At 38.6% G+C, this 22,874-nt stretch overlaps 1 pseudogene; it reads left to right on the top strand.

Moving 5' to 3' along the window:
* LOC149247768 (linoleate 9S-lipoxygenase A-like) lies at positions 1–18,357 on the top strand (annotated as a pseudogene).
* Positions 18,358–22,874: the final 4,517 nt, after the last annotated feature.

Genomic DNA, 22,874 nt, shown 5'->3' with positions numbered 1-22,874 from the left:
ATGCCTTCAAATCTGGAATGCGTCAGCGTAAGTAAGCATACAACACACCACATCATCTTTGAATGGGGTCCTGAGATAGGAACCTCGGCGCTATAGTGGTGACCAACCATTCCTGAGAGTTCTTTCTGAAAGACCTTTTAATTCAAATCCCCGGAAAAGGCGATATTCGTTTCCTCTGTAACTCGTGGATCTATCCCAAGTGGAGGCGTACCAGCTGCTCCAATCCAGTTTCTGAAGTCTTCTTGCAAATAATGTACATTCGTTCATTGCTTCTTTTCTAATAACATCTAATTTAATTTCAAGTTGTATTACAAAAACTAAATTACGTCCTCCTGTTATGACAATGCATATCAAAATTTTTAAAAAAATATAATATTTGTACAGAGCTACCTTCCGCATGAAACGCCGTTAGGTTTGGTGGCTTTGAGGAACGTAGAGCTGGTGAGATTGAGAGATGGCATGGGAAAAAGGAAGAAGCGGGATTGTGTTTATGACTACGACGTTTACAATGATCTGGGTTATCCTGACAGCGAAAAGGAGTTAGAGACGAAGGTTTTGGGTGGATCCAAGGAATCGCAATATCCCCGCAGATGTAGAACTAGTCGTCCGCCTACTAAAACAAGTAAGTACGTGCTGCTCATAAGACGATCATTACTATATATATATATATATATATATATATATATTAGATATAGAATTTACGTTTAAGACTGTTTGCAGGTCCGGCTTTCGAGAGTAAACTAATCCCGTGGCTATCCCTTATCAAGAGGTTCTATATTCCCTCAGACGGCCAATTTCCACTGGTGTGCTTTTCAGACTTCAGAGCTCATTCTCTCAAAGCTTTTTCGAACGCAGTTATACCTGCCATAGCGTCAAAAACTGTTAAGCCTGGGTTTTATAGTTTGAAGGAGGTAGGTCATCTCTACAGTATGGCAATTTCATTTTTGACTAACATTACAACCGGTTTAGCCAAAGAAATAGTTCCTGGTCAGATGCTAAAAGCGATTCGGAATACGGATGAACAAGCAATCCTCAGATTTCCGCTTCCTAGTATCATTACCAGTGAGTCGATTAATGTTCTTAAATTTGAATTTTATGCCTTCATTTTGGATATCAACTGCCAGGAGCTATTAGCTATATTAATTTGATTCAGACAGAAATGAATGAGATCGGTGTATGTGGTGTGCAACAGAGATGAATGTGCGTGGAAGACAGACGAAGAGTTTGCGCGCCAGACACTTTCTGGAGTGAATCCGATGGTCATTTTTCTTATTATTATAATAAGTAGCAATCCTCCTTGACAATAAGAGCTTTATGTGATCACAGAGCTTTCCACCGTCCGGCAACTTAAACGCACAAATCTATGGTTCCCAACAAAGTGCAATCACCGCTCAACATATACTTCAAAACTTAGATGCCATCTTGGTGGAGGAGGTATTTACTCTTGCTCTTATTTAATTCTTAATTGTGGTAATTGATATCTTGATAGGACTTTCAGCTCTGTACTCACTACTAATAATTAGTACCTAGGAGTTACTTGTAACTCACATTATTTGACAATAGATATCCAATAAGCATGGGTATATGAGCAGGCTATTGAATCGAATCGGCTCTTTATTTTGGACTATTATGACGTTTGTTGGGAATTTCTTTATTTTGGACTATTATGACGTTTGTTGGGAATTTCTGGCAATTTCAAACAATTACTGAACAAAGAAAATGCTCTGTTTCTGCCACAGGATCTTTAACACAGGGAAGCTAGGATCTTTAACACAGGGAAGCTAAATTGTTTTCTGAGAAGAGAGATTTTTCACACCCATAAAAACTTTATATTCATTGATAAATACTGCCTGTTACATATTTCTTCCTCTCTCTCAGAGGGATTCACCAAGAACTTCCACAAAACAAAATACTCTGTTTCAGCTCCAAAAATTTATTTTTACACTACTGTGTAAAAATAAAACTTACATTTACAGCTGTAAAAAATCAATCTCAATACATTTGCTGGAGCTCATTACATTTCATTTTCAACCAACAAAATAAATTCTTTTTCATTCCCACACTTCTGGTTTCATTATATTCATACTGCTGGAGAATACATTTCAATAACAAAACAAAAAAAAACTTGCTTCACCCTTTTCACGCTTCTGCACTTGTTACATTACATATCCACCAATAAAAATTTTATATGCGCTGCTGCACATTTCAAAATGCCTTCACTGAAAAATTAACCCCTGCTCTTTTCTTTTTTGCACTGCTGTGCATTTTTTTTCTTTTCATTACATATGCGAATGAACACAAAAATTACATATACCAAAACCAAAAAAAACTTAACAATGCATTGACTTACCCATACCTCCATAAGTAAAAAAAACAATAAAATTAAAACATTTACCAACCATCCTACGAACCATATTAAATTTCATTAATGACTTTTACAGAGAAAAGAATTGGCGGTCAAAATGTAACTACTACTCCACGTCAAATCGCACGGAGGTCAGCCTGATACCCAAGAACCATGTAGCATGCTGCCATGACCGTTGGTCTGAACGGACGGTTGTGGTTAGTTCCCCAGGAGCCCATTTTACACGAACTTTACATTTCAGGGGATTGGCGGTTTTGAAGACGTACAGTGGACACGCGTCAACAAGTCGCACTGATCGGAGCCCTTCTGACAGATACCACTTATGCGTGAAGGCGGTGCGATATAAAACAGGTGGTTTTCTGGAAATGATGGCGTGCATGGGAAATTAATATTTCAACACTCCCCTTTAATTTCAACTGTTGGGCGTTCAGTCATACCCAAACATTTCCTCAAAAATTCGAAGCTTTTCTGGTCCAATGGCTTTGTCAAAATGTCTGCAACCTGTTCCTGAGTCCTGCAATGTTGTAAAACAATTTCTCCATTGTTCACCAATTCCCTGATGTAATGAAACCTTGTGTCAATGTGTTTCGTTCTCTTATGAAACACGGAATTCTTGGATAATGCAATAGCTGAGCTATTGTCACAAAAAATCACTGTTCCTTTTGCCTGCTCTTGGCCTAAGCTCCTTAACATTCTTCTCATCCAAACTGCTTGACATGTTGCTGCTGTAGCTGCCACATATTCAGCCTCTACTGTAGACAACGCTACAATAGGCTGTTTCTTAGAAGCCCATGAAATGGCTCCTGAACCCATGTGAAAAACATAACCGGATGTGCTTTTCTGATCATCTACACTTCCAGCCCAATCCCTATCAGTGTATCCAATTAAATCTGAACATTCTGAAGTAGTATATAAAATGCCAAACCTTTTTGTACCTTTAACATACCTCGTAATTCTTTTCGCTGCCTGCCAATGTGCTTCTTTTGGCCTCTCCATGAATCTGGAAATTAAACTAACAGCAAACATTATGTCTGGCCTAGTTGCAGTCAAATACATGAGGCTGCCAACTATGCTCTTGTACAAACTAGGATCAAAATCCTTGCTGCTGTCCTCTTTGCTGAGTTTTAATCCCATTACTGTGATAGTGATTGCTACCTTGATGTCCTTCATGTTAAATCTCTCAAACACTTCATTAACATATTTTTCTTGTGAGATAAAAATCCCATTTTCATTTTGATCTACTTTTGTTCCTAAGAAGTATCTCAGCAAACCCATGTCAGTCATTTCAAATTCTTCTTTCATGACTGATTTGAAATTTTTAATGAGGTAGTCATCATTACCTGTAAAAGTCACATCATCAACATACAACACTACAATTAAAATTTTACCATCCTTTTCTTTGATGTAGTGTTACACTAAAAAATGTCACCTTGACTACTTACAGTTAGTATGGCTCAAATCAACAGTCATGCTACCCTCCTAGGCAAGTCTCATGCCTCTGTTATCCATCTCAAACTCAAAGAAGAGAGAAAGTCTTGTTAAAATCATGTTTATCTCTGGGGTCGCAGGTTCTCTCTGGTCTTACCGGCGGGGATGCGGACCTTGTTCACAAAATCTGCGTCCATGGACGCTCTGTATGTAAAGGGACAGGTGCGTCCCTCTGTAAAAGACAAAATTCGCGAGTTTTATCTTGAAAAAGTTACTTGTGGTTACTTCTAGAACATTCTAGAGGTCGGTTTGATGAAATGGATGCGCCTCCAGTTGGTTCATGTATCTCTATTAAGGGGGAGCTTATCCCATCAATAAGGGAGTTATCCCACCCAAAGAGGGGGATGATCCCATTGATGGTGGACCAGAATAACCTCTTTACAACACTATAAATAAAGGCATTGAGCCAGAAGGAGGAGAGGTTGGAGCTATACATTTTCTTTGGGTAAATGCTGCAGGATTTAGGTCTTCCATTAGAGCCTTTGTGAGGAGAGATTGTCTTCACTAGATTCTACTTGGGAGAGGGTGAGCTTTGTCAAAGTAGAGGAAAACCCTTGATGGACCCTGGGAGGAACTTGCACAACACCAAGGCCAGGTTGTAAGAGTTTCTTTGTTTCGTTATTAATACAAACTGGTTTATTTTTCTCAATAGCTTGTGTTAATGAGTTATTTCATGTGTTCCTTGGTCTGCATGTTGGATATATGTTTTATTATATGAAATGCAAGTGCTTGGTAATTGTTTGATTGTTTGTGGTTGCAGGAATTGACTTGAAGGAGGAGCTCATCCGGATCGTCAAGAACGGACTTCAACAACAGCGTTTTGGAATAAGGTAAGCCTAAACACTTGTAGTTTTCATGTTATAAAAGGTGTATTTAGAGAAAGATCACTCCTTTTTGTCTTGTTTGTCATTAGAATGTCTTAGACTTCTAGGAAGGTCAGTCGTGTCCGCACCCTTGACAGATTCCGTGTGACAAATTGGCGACTCCACATAGAAACAGGTCGATTGCTGGGATTTGTTGTTTCAAAAACCGGCATTCGCGTCGATCCCTCGAAAGTCGAGGCTATCATCAAATTGCCTCCTCCTTCGAGTTTGCGCCAACTCCAAAGTTTGCAAGGGAAAGCGAACTTTCTACGACGATTCATCCCGAACTACGCCGAGGTCACTAAAGGTTTTACACGGTTGTTGAAACAGAACGCACAGTTCTTTTGGGACGAGATTGCCCAACAATCTTTTGATGCACTGAAACACGCGTTGACCCATGCACCGTTATTGCATCCTCCCAACTACAACCAGGACTACTTCTTATACCTCGCAGCTTCGCATTCCACCATTGGAATGGTGTTAGTTCAAGAAGATGAATTCAAAGCAGAGCATGTGATATATTATCTTAGTAGAACCTTAAACCCCACTGAGTTAAAATATTCGCATGTGGAGAAATTGGCCCTGGCAGCCGTTCAAGCTGTCCAGCGTTTCCGTCACTACATTCTTCTCCGTAAGACTACAGTTATTTCGGATTGCAACCCTATGATTTATATTTTGACAAAACAACTGCTAGGGGGCAAGCACTCTAAATGGATTGTTATCCTGCAAGAGTTCGACTTGGAGTTCGAGAAGTCCAAGTCTAAGAAATCTTTAGTTTTTGCGGAATTAATGTGTGATTTCCCGAGTGCTGACACAGAGACTGTGGCAGAGGAGTCCATCGTGGACGAATCTTTGTTTCTTATTAGCACTTTAGATCCATGGTATGGGGATATAATCATCTATCTCCAAACCCAAACCTTTCGGCCTGAAGCTTCCAAGGAAGACCGTCGCAAAATTCGGTTTCGATCCCAGCAATACAGAATTATTGGAGATACACTTTATCGCCGGGGGGCAGACTTAGTTTTTCGACGTTGTTTAACTCACGAAGAGGCTGAGAGAGTTTTGAATGACTGTCACTCTGGAGCATGTGGCGGTCATATGTCTGGGTATGCCACAGCTCAGAAGGTGTTGCGCGCTGGCTATTTCTGGCCGTCTATGTTTAAAGATTGTATCTTTGCTGTTAGAAAATGCCACAACTGTCAAGTATTTGATCGAAAGATGCGTGCTCCACCTGCTCCTCTCCACCCTATAATTGCCGCTGGTCCATTCGCCAAATGGGGCATTGACTTTATTACTTGTAACCCTCACTCGGCCGGGGGGCATGCGTATATCATCCTCGCGGTTGATTATTTTACAAAATGGGCCGAGGCGATGCCTACATTCGACGCAAGCGGCAAGACAGCTGCAGTTTTCGTATTCAATCATATCATAACTAGGTTTGGTGTCCCACAAGCAATCATTACTGACCATGGGAGCCATTTTCGAAATGTCATGACGACTGAGCTTACAAGCCAGCTTGGTTTGCGCCACGATAGCTCTACTCCTTATTATCCGCAAGCCAACGGTTTGGTTGAGTCAATCAACAAAGTTCTAGTCGTCATGATTCGGCGGATCATTGGTATCCATCGAACGAATTGGCATAACATGTTATTTTCGGCGCTATGGGCATATCGAACTTCAGTGAAAAATTCAACAGGTTTCACCCCTTTTCAGCTAGTTTATGGCTTAGAAGCTGTGTTACCTATTGAATGCGAAATCCCGTCACTTCAAATGGCTGTCGAATTACTTCCAGCTACTTCCGCAGAGGAGAAACGGTTATTATACTTGGCTAAATTAGATGAGACTCGACGTGACGCTATTTTAGCTATCGAGACTCACGCGAAACGAATGAAAGCTCAGTACGATAAAAATGTGACCCCTCGAAGTTTTTCGGAAGGAGACCTAGTATTATTATATGATCAAGCTAACGATAAGCTAGGTGCCGGAAAGTTCGTTCCTATGTGGCATGGGCCCTACATTGTAAAGCGCAAGCTAGCAAAAGGGGCTTATGAGTTAGTTGATTTTGATGGGGACTCTTTGGGTAAACCCAGAAATGGACTTTACCTAAAGAGGTATTATGCTTAAAATGATGGGTATGGAGAAATTTTTAGATAGGTTAGATTTTCTTTCTAGCTAGCAAGTGTGTTAGTTTAGTCAGTGTGCTTAGCTTAGCAAGTGTGGTTTTTCGTCATTATTTTGGCTCATCTTGGTTTTACTCTTGATATTGTAGATGTCGACGCCTCTCCAAACATACATTGGATTTGCTGATGGTGCTTGTCGTAGTACACGGAATATCTCTTCCGCAGCTTGGGTTATCTATTCGCCCTCTGACGAGTTAGTTTCTATGCATGGGGTAAGCCTCGGTCAAACAACGAATAACATTGCAGAATACAGTGCAGTGGTTGAATTATTATCCGAATCTATTTCATTTGGAATTCGACGTTTGATAGTGAGGTTAGATTCTGAACTTGTTGTATTACAGCTCAATAGAGTTTATGCCATTAGAAATCCTGTGTTATTAAGGTTGTTTTTGAGAGTGCGTCTCTTGGAACGTGAATTTGATTACATTGAATATCAACATATTCCAAGGTCTTTGAATACATTAGCAGATGCAATTGCTTCTCGAATGTTGGACAGACATTTACGATAATCATGCAAGTGAATTTAAAAACATTTCATCACATATGTTAAACAAGATAAGCCGGTAATAGTGATATATATAGATAGAAGTGTGTCAAAAAATATATACATCGTCTTCGATCATAGGTTTAAAACACCTTATGATCGGCAAAATGATAGTACAAAAAATCAAAATGTCACATGTGACTACAAAAGTGACTAGTCAATCACTGGTGGTGCTCTCTGTACGACACCACTGCACGGGCTACCTTACGCAAAAAACTCCTAAATGGTCCAGGGACCGCGACTACGAAGCGCTGAAGCCTCATAGGAATATCATCCATAGTAGTCTCAGGTATATCTGCCGTGAGACGCTCTAGATCATGCTCCAAATCAGCTAGTACTTCTGCTGTCGCATCCTGTGGGGCCGGTACCGGTGCAGCTGGATGTAGTCTATCATAAGGCCGGAGGTTGGCTGGACGCTGTGGGCCAACATCTGCATTTTGAAAGATTTACTATTAGTTTTGAGACGATATATATAAAAAATACAAAAAATACATAACTAGAAAACTTGTGAAAATAAAAAGTACCTCTGTCGTCCCATTGTTCTCCCTGTGGAAGAACCATGTCCGGATCACCTCTGAAATCTGTTCCGGCATACGGAAAATCCTGTATCACAAAAAGCTGGCCCTCTAACCAGTCAAAATAACTATTTGAGAATCGAACTACTGTCGCGCCCTCGTCAGGATGCCGGGCCATTACCGCAACCCATCGTATCAGCTTTGGCTGCTGAGGACCCAAGATATCAACAGTGAGTTGCTGAGGGATCAGCATTGGAATTCTCTCCAAGGCAAAGCTCACGACTATAGGCCCATATCCAAAAGTCTTTAGTCGTCCGTTTCTTGCCTTGGTCAGTTGGCTCTTCATATGAGCCGACACAGCTTCGCACCAGTTGAAAATGGTGCCTCGGTAACAGTCAATTGCCATCCGCATTTGGGATCCGGAAGCAATGTGTAAAGCGGCCGCGCCGCAAATTCTGGTAACCGTGAACGCTATGACTTTGAGTTCCGGCAGAGTGATGTGTTTTATCTCTATGCCTTTTGAATGGTGAGCTCCAGGTGTGCACCAAGTCTCGCGGAGACTATCAAGGGATTGGCCACCCGGCCTAGTCCCCGCAAGACTGAGTTGCTCACCTCTGTTTGGCAAGCCAGTGAGAAAGTATACATCCGAGGGCTCTATCTCGAGCTGGTGCCCTCCTATGTAAAAGCATTGTTCCTGTACGTTCCATCGCTCAACCAGCCATTCCAAGAATCTTACCTGGCCCCTCATGCCCGGTATGGTCCAATATTTGTACAATCCGCATGCTCTTAGGGCATCCAGAGAAGGTTGATGATTTATTGCAGCTTCATCTTCCTCTACGTGCTCTCTTTCTCTCCAGTCTAACATGATTAGTGCCCTGCATATCAAAAATAGCATTAGAAATTAATTTGGGAATTTTTGGTGGTTTTTTGAGAGAGTTGGGGTTTTGAAATGCGCGTTTCTCGGAGGACGCACCCCGGCTTTGATGCACAGGGCGCCCGGACGCAGCTGGCCTGAAGGCGGGCTGCGTCTTCCGACCGTTTTCCCGTATGAGAAAAAGTCGGGGGACGCAGGTCACCCAAAGGGCACCTGCGTCCGCCGAGAGGCGCATTCCAAAACCAAAACCCCCCCAAAAAATAAAACTAAAACCTAAAAATTGATTCTAAACGGATAGAAATGCAGAGTAGGATGTGTAAAATACCTGGATGAGACGGCGTTCGATTCCAACGGTCAGATTTTCCGCAGCGACCACGGGAAGTTTTCTTGTCAAAAGCCCTTTTTTCAACCTCAACAGTGAAACGGTAAAAATGACATGGTAAAAGGTCTTTTTATAGGTTTTTTGGATGAATTAGTTCATTTTTTACCATGAAAAGATATTTTTGAATGTATTTTTGCCTATTTTAAACAGGTATGAGTAATGTGTCGCTTTTGTGCAGGACAAAGGGATTTCGAGGGAAATTGTAAATTTTTCACAAACAAAATTTCAGAGTCATCTTTTAAGCCCTTTTCTGACTCCTAAAAAATGAAAAGATCGCCGAGTGTTTCTTTTTCACTCGTTAAAACGGAATTAAAAGACGGTCCCCTTTTATCTCTTTTCTGACCGCAAAATCAGGAAAAGATTGCCGGGTTTTTGTCGTTTCGAACTCGATAAGGAAATAAAACGACGTGTCCTTGATCGCTTTTTACTTTTCAGGTTAACGACACTACTATGAAAGTACTCCTTGGTCGTAAGATCAAGCGGTTCCCCCAGGTATTATTTTATACTTTTTCGGGCTTGAGGGACACAAATATACGAAAAAGTTCAACGTGGAGTCTCCTTTAGTTTTTTCAGACTCTCTAAAAATGAAAAACGCCGAGTTTCTCCTATACTGGGCTCGTTAAATTTTTACAGTAGAGGACCTGTTCAATTACAAACAGGAACGAACCACTCCTTCCTAGGGTTCGAATTTAAACTAGGTTGGACTCGTCCGAAGGATGAGCTTATAATCAAGCATATGTTATCCTCCTCAAGCTTGTTAAAAATAAAGAGGTACTTGCCAGAAATGGTGGGGGAAAAAAGAGAAGAATGAACCTATTTGTCATCTTTTGTCTCAGAAGAAACTTTATTACCGCTCTTGAACACGACACTTTTCATTCACCTGGGTTGGGAAATCTTCTACCTCACAGTTGACCAAGTCACTTTGAAAGTCTTTAACCGGGTTTCGGGGATTAACTTTGAGTTATTCGTCACCAAGCCATCTGTTGTGTCGTTATGTGTTCAAGAGGTCTGCAAGCAAAAAACTTTCATCTGCAAAATACTTGTCATCCATTTGACCATCCCTGAGTCTGTCCTTACAGCAACATTTCTTCAACTTGAACAATGATTTCGTGTTGCGGGCTTGCCTGCAACGGGTCGCTTTCTATCGACATCGACACATTATCTAGAAAGATGACTTAGGAATCGACAGTACCTTGAAGTCTGCATGCATCAATGGCAGGTTTCTCGCCTTTGACGTCAGTTTACATCATTGACTTTCGATCAGAGGATTCCGTGAAGTGTTCGACATCAAAACATCTATTCACATTTCACGGGTTGTGCTTGGTACTTTGAGGACCATTGACATTACTGGTGGTTTCTCTCACGCTTGTTAACAGTTTACATCATTGACTGGTAATCAAGTGGTTTCTACCATGTTCGACATCGAATCATTTAATCACATGGTTAGAATCGTACCAATTCGAGAAGTAGAAGTGAAGACCCTGGATCTAGTTTCTACCATCCAGGCTGCGAGGAGTTTTGTATTCATTATCTATGTAGGCTAATCATAAACAGATGGCTGCGTCCATACTGTGTCTACAAAAGTCTATAAAAATGATGTACTGCAAGATCATTCCTGTATCAGAGTAGTTAGTCCATTAGTTAAAGTTTTGAATCTGAGTATGGGAATGCCTACCTCAGTGATGATATGATCTTATCCATGTATTTTGTGTTGAAAATTGCAGGTTCCAATCAGGCCATCCACAAGGCAATCCTTGAAATGATAAAGCGCTTCACCCTTCCTAGAATTACAAAACCCTATTCTATTTCAGGCTTCGCACTTTAGGGGGCAATCTGTTACACTAAAAAATGTCACCTTGACTACTTACAGTTAGTATGGCTCAAATCAACAGTCATGCTACCCTCTTAGGCAAGTCTCATGCCTCTGTTATCCATCTCAAACTCAAAGAAGAGAGAAAGTCTTGTTAAAATCATGTTTATCTCTGGGGTCGCAGGTTCTCTCTGGTCTTACCGGCGGGGACGCAGACCTTGTTCACAAAATCTGCGTCCATGGACGCTCTGTATGTAAAGGGACAGGTGCGTCCCTCTGTAAAAGACAAAATGCGCGAGTTTTATCTTGAAAAAGTTACTTGTGGTTACTTCTAGAACATTCTAGAGGTCGGTTTGATGAAATGGATGCGCCTCCAGTTGGTTCATGTATCTCTATTAAGGGGGAGCTTATCCCATCAATAAGGGAGTTATCCCACCCAAAGAGGGGGATGATCCCATTGATGGTGGACCAGAATAACCTCTTTACAGCACTATAAATAAAGGCATTGAGCCAGAAGGAGGAGAGGTTGGAGCTATACATTTTCTTTGGGTAAATGCTGCAGGATTTAGGTCTTCCATTAGAGCCTTTGTGAGGAGAGATTGTCTTCACTAGATTCTACTTGGGAGAGGGTGAGCTTTGTCAAAGTAGAGGAAAACCCTTGATGGACCCTGGGAGGAACTTGCACAACACCAAGGCCAGGTTGTAAGAGTTTCTTTGTTTCGTTATTAATACAAACTGGTTTATTTTTCTCAATAGCTTGTGTTAATGAGTTATTTCATGTGTTCCTTGGTCTGCATGTTGGATATATGTTTTATTATATGAAATGCAAGTGCTTGGTAATTGTTTGATTGTTTGTGGTTGCAGGAATTGACTTGAAGGAGGAGCTCATCCGGATCGTCAAGAACGGACTTCAACAACAGCGTTTTGGAATAAGGTAAGCCTAAACACTTGTAGTTTTCATGTTATAAAAGGTGTATTTAGAGAAAGATCACTCCTTTTTGTCTTGTTTGTCATTAGAATGTCTTAGACTCCTAGGAAGGTCAGTCGTGTCCGCACCCTTGACAGATTCCGTGTGACATGTAGACAGTGGGTTCTCCCTCACATTTGTCAAATCCATTTTCCAGTAGATAGGAATCTATCCTACTGTACCATGCTCTTGATGCTTACTTCAGCCCATAGAGAGCTTTCTTCAATCTGCACACTTTGTGCTCTTGGCCTTTCTTTTCATAGCCTGGAGGTTGTTCAATGTAAACCTCTTCCATTAACACTCCATTTAGGAATGCTGACTTCACGTCCATTTGGTAAACTTTCCACTTGTTTTGAGCTGCTATGGACAGCACTGCTCTCACGGTTTCCATTCTTGAAACCAGTGCAAATGTTTCCTCATAGTCTCTCCCATACTGCTGCTTATATCCTTTGACAACAAGTCTTGCATTGTGCCTTTCTATCTTGCCTTCAGCATTACTTTTGGTCTTGTAGACCCATTTAACTCCAATGATTTCTTTTCCTTTTGGTAGTTCAACCAAATCCTATGTCTTTTTTCTTTCTATGGCATTCATCTCCTCATCCATAGCTTCTATCCATTTCTTATCTTTAATTGCATCTTCGAAATGAATAGGGTCATCAACATGACAATACAAAGCAAACAAGGAATTCACTCGTTCATCATAAATATCACTTAAATTTCTGAATTTCTTACTTCTTTCATTCGGTGTGCAAGTGCTTGAAGATGCACTTGAATTTCCTCTTTGTGGTGTGCTTGGAGAAGCACTGTCATTTCTCCTCAAGGGTGTCCCTTGATGTCTTTGTGTTGGCGCTGCTGTTTGGGGATGTATTTCAGCCATCTCTTCACCATCTTCATCATGAGACAAACGGTTTTTAACATTCATTGTTTTCTCTATGCTTCCATCCCAAGCTTACTCCTCAATGAACTGAACATCTCTGCTCACAAAAAACTTCTTGGTGGATGGGATATACAACCTTTAAGCTTTGGATTCCTCACTGTATCCAATGAAAATACATTTCTCCCCTTTGCTTTCCAACTTCTTCCTTAGCTGATCTGGAATGTGTGCATAAGCCACACAACCAAAAACTTTCATGTGGGTGACTCCTTGCTTTCTCCCACTCCATGCTTCTTCCGGCACTCTGTTTATGACTGCTTTTGTTGGGCATCTATTCAAAATATATACTGCACAGTGTACAGCTTCAACCCAATAATCATTTGGCAAATGCTTTGCCTTCAACATGCTCCTCGCCATATCCATGATGGTCCTATTCTTCCTTTCAGCAACTCCATTTTGCTGCGGGGTGTACCTAGCTGTAAACTGCTTGTGTATTCCATTTTCTCTACAAAACCGTAGGAATTCTTTGGAGATATACTCACCTCCTCTATCAGTTCTCAAAACTTTGATGCGCAGCCCACTTTGATTTTCCACAAGTGCTTTGAAATTTCAAAATTTTTCAAACACTTCACTTTTGTTCTTCAGGAATAAACCCAAGTCTTTCTGGTGAAATCATCAATAAATGTTAGAAAATATTGGCTGCCTGCTAATGATAGGGTTTGCATCGGTCCACATAAGTCTGAGTGGACAATCTCTAAGGGTGCCTTTGCCCTTATGCTTTTCCCTGATGGAAAGCTTTCTCTGTGTTGTTTCCCCAAGATACAACCTTCACAAAGGTTGTCCAGTTTCTCTATCAATGGTAATCCTCTTACCATTCCTTTTCTACTTAACAAGTTAAGACCTCCAAAGTTGAGATGTCCAAATCTCAAGTGCCACAACCAATTTTCATCTTTTGGTACGCTTTGGAAAGCCTCTTGGGTAACTGCTACAATTACTTCTTTGTTTTTCAAATCTGTCCTTATTCTGAGAGGGAACATCCTGTTCCTCGTCATCTTCACTTCAGCAATGCATCGTTTTCTGGGTGCTCTATCCACGTTGGTGCATACATCATTCACAAAGAAAACATTGTACCCCTTTTGAACAAGCTGTCCAATACTCAAGAGGTTACATCTCATTCCAGGAACATAATAGACATCTGCTATGGTTTTCTTTTCACATTTCTTTGTAAATATTTTTACTTCTCCTTTTCCCATAACAGAAATTTTACTATCAGTCCCAAGTGTGACTTGTTATTTCACATTTTGATCTAAAGCAGAAAACAGGGCTATGTTTCCTGTCATATGGTTACTGCAACTGGAGTCTAGAAACCATATATCATCACTGTTTGTTTCAGCCATGTTACAAGTTAAAAGCACATTATCTTGGCTGATATTTTCTCTAGTGATATGTGCACTAGATCTATTATTCATATCATGCTGCTTCTTCCTACATTCATTGGCATAATGCCCATATTTTTTACAATAATAACATTGGACATTGGAGTTTTCATACCTTTGTCCTTGAGCATGATGTTGTCCACTTTGTTGGTTGTTGCCTTGGCCTTGGTTCTGATTTGGATTGTTGCCTCTGCCTTGAGCATTTGCTGGACTGTTCCTTCCACCTTTGTTTTGGCTTCTGCCTCTTCCTCTCTTGCTTCCTCTGCCTTGACCTCTTCCTCTTCCAAAGGACGTCTGGGTCTTGAAGGCTTGTTCTAGAGATGAGTTTTCATTTCTACTCAACCTCTACTCATGTGTGATTAGTGATGCATGAAGTTCATCAACTGAAAAGTTTGAGAGATCCTTTGTCTCTTCTATGGTGGTGACAAGCACATGGAACCTTGAGGGTAGGACTCTCAATATTTTCTCCACAATCCTCCTTTCTTCAAAAATCTCTCCATGAGTCCTTATCTATGTGACCAGACCAATTACATGTGTGAAGAATGAGTCAATATTGTCTGACTCCTTCATGCACAGATTCTCAAAATCTTTCCTCAGCAACTGTAGTTTTGTTGTCTTCACTTTCTCCATGCCTTGATAGGCTGTCTTGAGAGTTTGTCATGCTTCTTTGAATGTCTTGGCTGCTACTATCCTTGGAAACACACTCTCATGCACTGCTTGATATAAGAATACAAGGGCTTTTGAATCCTTCTTCCTATAGCTTTTCAACAGATCTTTCTCTGCCTGTGTCAAGTTATTAAACTCTTCTTCATTTGCTGGTTCTTCAAATCCATCTTCAACAAGTTCCCATAAATCTTGTGAGGCAAACATGGCTCTCATGGTTATTGCCCAATAGTCATAGTTTTTCCCATTAAACTGTGGGAGCTGAGTATTAAAAATACCCATACTAGTGTTGGTGCTGGCCATTCCTTGCACTCTCAGCTATGCTTCAAATATTTGACTGTGTATTTAAAAAAAACAATGACTGTCTTCAACAGCTACACAAAAAAAGCTTTGAGAAATACCTTGGATTCTTTTGCCTGAGACTTCACTCTGCTGGAGAAGTTGTTGCAGCAAAAAACTCCTTCCTTCAGCTTCTTTGACACCTTCAAAGAGCCTGGATCTGCTCTGATACCATGTTGGAAATTTCTGGTAATTTCAAACAATTACTGAACAGAGAAAATGCTCTGTTTCTGCCACAGGATCTTTAACACAGGGAAGCTAAATTGTTTTCTGAGAACAGAGATTTTTCACACCCATAAAAACTTTATATTCATTGATAAATACTGCCTGTTACATATTTCTTCCTCTCTCTCAGAGGGATTCACCAAGAACTTCCACAAAACAAAATACTCTGTTTCAGCTCCAAAAATTTATTTTTACACTACTGTGTGTAAAAATAAAACTTACATTTACAGCTGTAAAAAATCAATCTCAATACATTTGCTGGAGCTCATTACATTTCATTTTCAACCAACAAAATAAATTCTTTTTCATTCCCACACTTTTGGTTTCATTATATTCATACTGCTAGAGAATACATTTCAATAACAAAACAAAAAAAACTTGCTTCACCATTTTCACGCTTCTGCGCTTGTTACATTACATATCCACCAATAAAAATTTTATATGCGCTGCTGCACATTTCAAAATGCCTTCACTAAAAAATTAACCCCTGCTCTTTTCTTTTTCGCACTGCTGTGCCTTTTTTTCTTTTCATTACTTATGTGAATGAACACAAAAATTATATATACCAAAACCAAAAAAAACTTAACAATGCGTTGACTTACCCATACCTCTGTAAGTAAAAAAAACAATAAAATTAAAACATTTACCAACCATCCTACGAACCATATTAAATTTCATTAATGAATTTTACGGAGAAAAGAACTGGCGGTCAAAATGTAACTTCTACTCCACGTCAAATCGCACGGAGGTCAGCCTGATACCCAAGAACCATGTAGCCTGCTGCCATGACCGTTGATCTGAACGGACAGTTGTGGTTAATTCCCCGGGAGCCCATTTTACACGAACTTTACGTTTCGGGGGATTGGCGGTTTTGAAGACTTACAGTGGACACGCGCCAACAAGTCACACTGATCGGAGCCCTTCTGACAGATACCACTTATGCGTGAAGGCGGTGCGATATAAAACATGTGGTTTTCCGGAAATGATGACGCGCAGGGGAAATTAATATTTCAACAGTTTAGATGCAAAGCCTGCGCTACACGCTGAATTTTCTTCCTGGCCACCGGTACCAGAAGTCTAAAGCCCGTGGCCATTGAGTTGTGTTTCCCCCCACATCGGTGGCTTTGGAATCAAGGCGCATCTACACTCTCGACAATGGTGACGAAGATTGTGGATGGTTATGGGAATTGGCTAAAGCTCATGTGCAGGAAAACAATTCAGGTTTTTTTTTTTTAAATCTAGGATAATCAGTAATTGGTGAGAGTTAAGGAAAACAATTCAGGTTATGAACAATGGGTGAGTTAGGGAAAACAATTCAGGTTATCATCGTGGGTGAGCCATTGGTAAGCCACACATCACTTGGGTCATTCCAATTTTGTCTCTTCTTTTTCCTAATTTTATATATATATGTTATATCGGGATATGAAATAATTTGATTGCTCTCAGGAATCATCCTCTGACTCTGATTTCATGGCGACCAAAGCACACTCACACGTCTTTATAGTCATTTTTTTCCGTTGGAATGCTTATTATAAAAAATTTAGACGTCACTTACTATATTGACACTTTTGTGTTTCTCGTGACTTACAAATTATCTATTAATTTTTTTTAGCCCTTATTGTTGTATTGACACTTGTGTTTCTTTTCACTTCGACAACCTACTAAATTAAATTTTTCTTCCTACATGCAATGCTGACTTAGAACTCATGCGGTTGTGGAGCCATTTATCATTGCTACGCATGGAAATTTGAGCAAACTGCACCCCCTTCACAAGTTGCTCCTCCCTCACTTCCGCAACACCATGGAGATCAATCGATCTGCTCGTCAGTCCTTAATATATGCAGGAGGCATAATCAAGCAATGCTTTACCAGTGGCAAGTATTGCATGGAAATTTCGGCCAAAGCATACATGGATTGGAGATTCAACGAGCAAGGACTGCCCGCTGACCTGCTTAAAAGGTACCATAGCCGTTTTGTATTAATTTGTGAGCCTACAATATGTCGCAGAACAATATATTAAGTTAACGTAGCGTAGTAATATGGGTGGGTTGTCCAACTCCAGGGGTATGGCTGTGCACGACCCAAGTGATAATGCAAATGGTGGTTTGAGGCTCCTCATAAAAGATTATCCGTACGCGGTGGATGGGCTCGAAATATGGGCGGCTTTGAAATCTTCGGTATCTGACTATACATCGCTGTATTACAAGGACGACCGAACTGTAGAGAGTGATGGAGAAGTTGAAGCATGGTGAAAAGAGATCGTGGAAGGAGGTGGGTAACGGAGATAAGAAGCATGGTGAAAGAGGATGGTACAAGATGAAGACAGTGGAGGATTACCACACTCATTTGGATCGCTTCTGCTCACCATGCAGCAGTCAATTTCGGGCAGTATGGGCATGCAGGATTCATGGCCAATCACCCCAGTACCACGCGCGGGCTTATTCCAGAGAAAGGAACCCCAGGATACTCTGAATTCCTTGGTGACCCCGAAGCGTATTTCCTGATAATTGTGTCGAATCCAAGACAGCCACCACTACCATGGCTGTATTGGAGCTTCTATCCAAGAATTCTAGCGACGAGGTTCACCTGGGGCAAGCCTCCCCTTCTCATTTGACAAATGACTCCCGCGTAGAAACAGCCTACCAACGGTTTCGCTCAAAGCTACTTGAAATCGAGCAAAATATTAAGATTAGAAATCAAGATCCAACTTTGCCAAACAGGCGTGGCCCTGCAAACATTCCCTACGCGCTCTTATACCCAGGCACTTCAGATACTCTCGTCACTGGTGCTGGGCTTACACTACGAGGAATTCCCAACATTGTCTCCCTGTGATATTATGTCCTAGACTCTAGGTATACTACAATATTGAGGTGCACTAGTTAGTTTAATATGTTTGTGTGAGTTATGTCGCTTCCAAAACACATTGAATATTGTGGCACGTTATTGTGTTTTGAATATTGTGGCATGCTATTTTTATTATGTTTTCAGTCAATATATTAGTTTTTTCAGAGGTCCAGTCAATATATTAGTTAACAGCCATATATTCCGTCAATATATTAGTTAACAAATGCGAATGCGTTCTGTTCTGTTGTGTTCTGTGTCATGGTGTTAATGTTTGGTCTTGCTTTCACTATATTCTTTATTTTAGAAATTTTGTTGATTTTTTTATTTTATTAATTTAGTATATTGTCTTTTATCATCTAATTGAATCTTATTTTACTAATGTAATAGATTTATGGATTTAACAGATTATAGATTTTGGATTTTGGATTTAATAGGTTATTTTGTGGATTAGAATGTATTTAGTTTTAAAATTTATTATTAAAAAAATTAAAATAAAAAAATTATATCAAATTAATGTTTATAAATAGTGTTACAGGTCATAGAGTTAATTTATCCTCCACTGTTTTTGGGTCCAAGTTTTTCCAATGGTATTTTGATGTAATATAGCATATTTAAAGATGTGAAGACTCCATTCTAATTTGCATTTGGGCCCTGAATAATTACTATATATATATATATATATATATATATATATATATATATATATATATATATATATATATATATATATATATATATATATATAGCCTAGATCCATCTTAACTCCATATCTATCAAGCTTCGAGAGGGATCAAAAACCTTTGAGGTGCAAACATTTCCTCAAGTTTTACACTTCAAAAAGAGATTTGCGCCTTGAGAGATTTCATCCCTCTCAAACACTTGATAGATCTATAGTTGGATCTAGGGTGGTATATGTAAATGGGATAATAATTAACAAATAATTTTGGTTTTTAAATTTTAAATTAATAAATTACGTATAAAGTCATATGTAATAGTTTTATTCTTTAAGCATAGGAATAAGCACGCATGGCTTTCGGCTCCCAAATCCATTATAATATAAGCTTAGAAAAGGAAGCCTTAACTCATAAAAAAGGGGACAAAGAAAGGAAATCCAACCTCAGGGCAACTAGCTCGAGTCATAGGGAAAAATGTGTAAATGGAAATCAAAGGAGGACATTAGAAAGTGGTGAGCTCCACAAAAGCCCCTAGCACAACATGGAAGAATAATGCCCAAATAAATTATTTTTCTTTGAATTTAAAGAAAAACTAACACACTTTGGCCAAATTTTTATTTGGAACATGATTAAAAAAATAGATTATTGATGTAGAGCCAGTAATACTGTCGTGACTAGAAAGACCCAACTAAAAGATTTGGAGGAGGGAAAGGTGTCTCTTCAATTCATGAATGTGCATCAAGGATCCCTCTCATTAATGGTGAGAGTGAGAATGTCCTGATCTTAATCAAGGTCACTAACAGATTGAAATTGTCGACAGTTCCATGCCCCCAACCATGTACTATCTATTTGTTAAGCCTAGAACAAGACATTCATATCAACCAACAATGTCGCCTATTGTATGGCATCAAACCCTGCAAAAATGGTATAGTTTATGATGTTTCCCCACTTGAAGTTTGTGATTTCCTTTCATGTGTAGAAAATTCATGTTGTTTATTAGTCACGTTGTCCTATTGTCATTGATTTTCTAGGACATCGACACTACAAGGTACCATAGGTAGTTTTGACTATTGTAGTTTCATTGATATCCACAAAATAGTGTCATGAGGTAATCTCTCAGACCGAAAATATTCTCCTATTTATGGTTCGAGTAGAAGGTGAATAGAAGGTCACTGTGGCCACCACAACTTTGACATAAGGCCTCTCTACACAACAAAAGCACATGGAAAAGATTGTAGAGGCATATAGAGATGTTTTCGCTTGAAGTATGAGGGTGCTTCCACACTATTAGTTCAAACATTTAGTTGACTTGATACATGCTTATTTAGTTAATGGCCTAATATATAATTATGTTTCCCACTTATACACAACTTTCAAATAAGGCTAGTCGAAGAAAAAGTTAGAATGTTGTAATAATTCAAAAGTGTTTAAAATAATTAAATAAACAATATACAATTTGAATCAATTAGATTTCCCAATAAATGAAGCTTGGGTGTGCATTTTAGTGAAGCAGGGAAATTTTGGCCTGCTTCACAAAAATGCACACCTAACCTTCATTTCAAGGACAAATTGAATGATTCAACTTGGAAAGTACTTTTTTACTCATAAGTAACATTAATACAATATAATATTTTTAATTTTTCACATACATATTTCTATTGTTTAAGAATACTCCAAATGGAATGGATTTCAAAGGGCAAAAGGGAGGACTTATGTGCCTCAAATAAATGTACACCATGAATGTTTGGGAACAAGGTGATGGACTAAGAAAAATCAAACTTGTATTTTAGTAGTTGAAACTTGTAGTTTCTTGTTTGAAACGGTGTAATTAAGGGTGGATGACCTTATTTTAGGAGTAATTAGGTTTAAATGTTGCCGAGGGATAGATAAAGAGATAACACCTAGGGTTTGCAGGGTCTATTTTAGGGTTTTTCTATATTGTACATATTTTTTAGGGTTTTAAGTTTAAGATTAGGTGAAGTGGCCTAGTTAGGGTTTGAAGATAAATAGGTAAGGAGAATGGAGACAAATACGACTAGTTCTTATTTTTTGTTTGGAAATGAAGTCTAAGTAAAGATATATCAATGCAAAAGCGTGTAAAATATTTAAAAAAAAAATCTACCATACGAATCTATCATATTGACCAATAAATAAAGGTTGGGCGTGCATTTAGTGAAGAGGCAATTTTGGCCTGATTCACACAATTTCATGCCCAACCTCAGTTTCAAGGCAAAATTGAATGATTCAACTTGGAGAGTACTTTTTTACTTATAGGTAACACTAATGCAATTAAATATTTTTTATTTTTCATATGTATATTTGTGTTCTTAAAAATTACTCCAAATTGCATGGATTTCAAAGGGTAAATTGCAGGGATTTTGTGCCTCAAATAAATGCACACCAAGAATTTTTGGAAATAAGGTGATTGACTAAGAAAAATCAAGCTTGAATTTTAATAGTTTAAACTTGTAGTTTCTTGGTTAAAACCCTATAAGTAAGGTTGGATGACCTTATAATTTAAATAGTAATTAGGTTGAAATGTTGTCGAGGGATATATATAAAGAGATAAAACCTAGGGTTTGCAGAGTTTATTTTAGGGTTTTTCTATATTGTACATATTTTTAGGGTTTTAAGTTTAAGATTAGGTCAAGTGACCTACTTAGGACATTTATTATAGAAAGGTTTGGGTGTCATTTTAATGTAAAAAAGATATTTACTATCATTTATGAATAACCAATTGCATGATGGAAATTTAATCAATTCTGCCCGTGAGAAAGAAGTGATGGCCATCTTACATGCCATCAAAATATTGCATCCTTATTTTTAAAAATGTTACTTCTAATAATGTGTATCTTATATCTAAATATTAAATTTAATTTTTTTTATTTTGTGTCTAAGAAAATATAGGAGTAGATCTACTATATTATGTCCTAGCCTCTAGGTATACAAATTGAGGTGCACTATTTAATATGTTTGAGTGAGTTATGTCCCTTCGAAAACACATTGATTATTGTGGCACACAATTTTTATTTGTATTATGTTTTGAGTTAATATATTAGTTAACAAATGTGAATGCATTTTGTTTTGTATAATGGTGTTAGTGTTTGGTCTTCCTTTGACTATAATATTTATTTTTTGTTATTTTGTTAATTTGTATTTTATTTATTTTATTAATTTAGTATATTGTTTTATGATCTAATTAATTCCTATTTTACTAATCTAATAGATTTGTGGATTTAATAGATTATTTTGTGAGTGGGTGTGTGTTATGTTTGGTTTTTAAATTTACTATAAAATTTCCCAAAGTGGTTTTGTTTATAGGTAGTATGGAAGAGGTGTTGTAATGTTACCTATACATTTTGACTCGGTGAAATTAAAAGTAAAAATATTAAAATTAAAATTAAAAAAAGTAAAATTGGTTAGCTCAAATTATTTAAAATAAAACTAAAATTAAAAAATCATACCAAATTAATGCTTATAAATATTGTTAGGGTAGTTTAGGTAAAATTGAGGTCATAGAGTCAATTTACCATTAGCGGTTTTTGGGGTCTAGGTTTTGACAACCCATATATATATGTGTTAACAGGAAGCTATAGTCTATTAAAAATTATCTAAATGAACAATTACATATCTTATAGGAAAAATTGCATGGCCCTTTTGAATCACCGTTAATTTTTCTAGGCTTAAGATCTAGCTAATTATGATTTTCTCTTTAAAAAACAATAAGGATACAAATATACATGAGCATTTGCATGAGAATTTATAAATATACATCTACGTGCTTTATTCCCAACTAGAATTCAGATAAAAAATATATATACCACGATGAAA

The sequence above is a fragment of the Pinus tabuliformis genome, chromosome 7, assembly GCF_031772625.1.
Source record: "Pinus tabuliformis cultivar Carrire ecotype Pingquan chromosome 7, CPIR1, whole genome shotgun sequence".
Lineage (NCBI taxonomy): Eukaryota > Viridiplantae > Streptophyta > Pinopsida > Pinales > Pinaceae > Pinus > Pinus tabuliformis.
The sequence above is the reverse complement of the archived record's forward strand: the minus strand, read 5'-3'. Positions and strand labels throughout refer to the sequence as shown.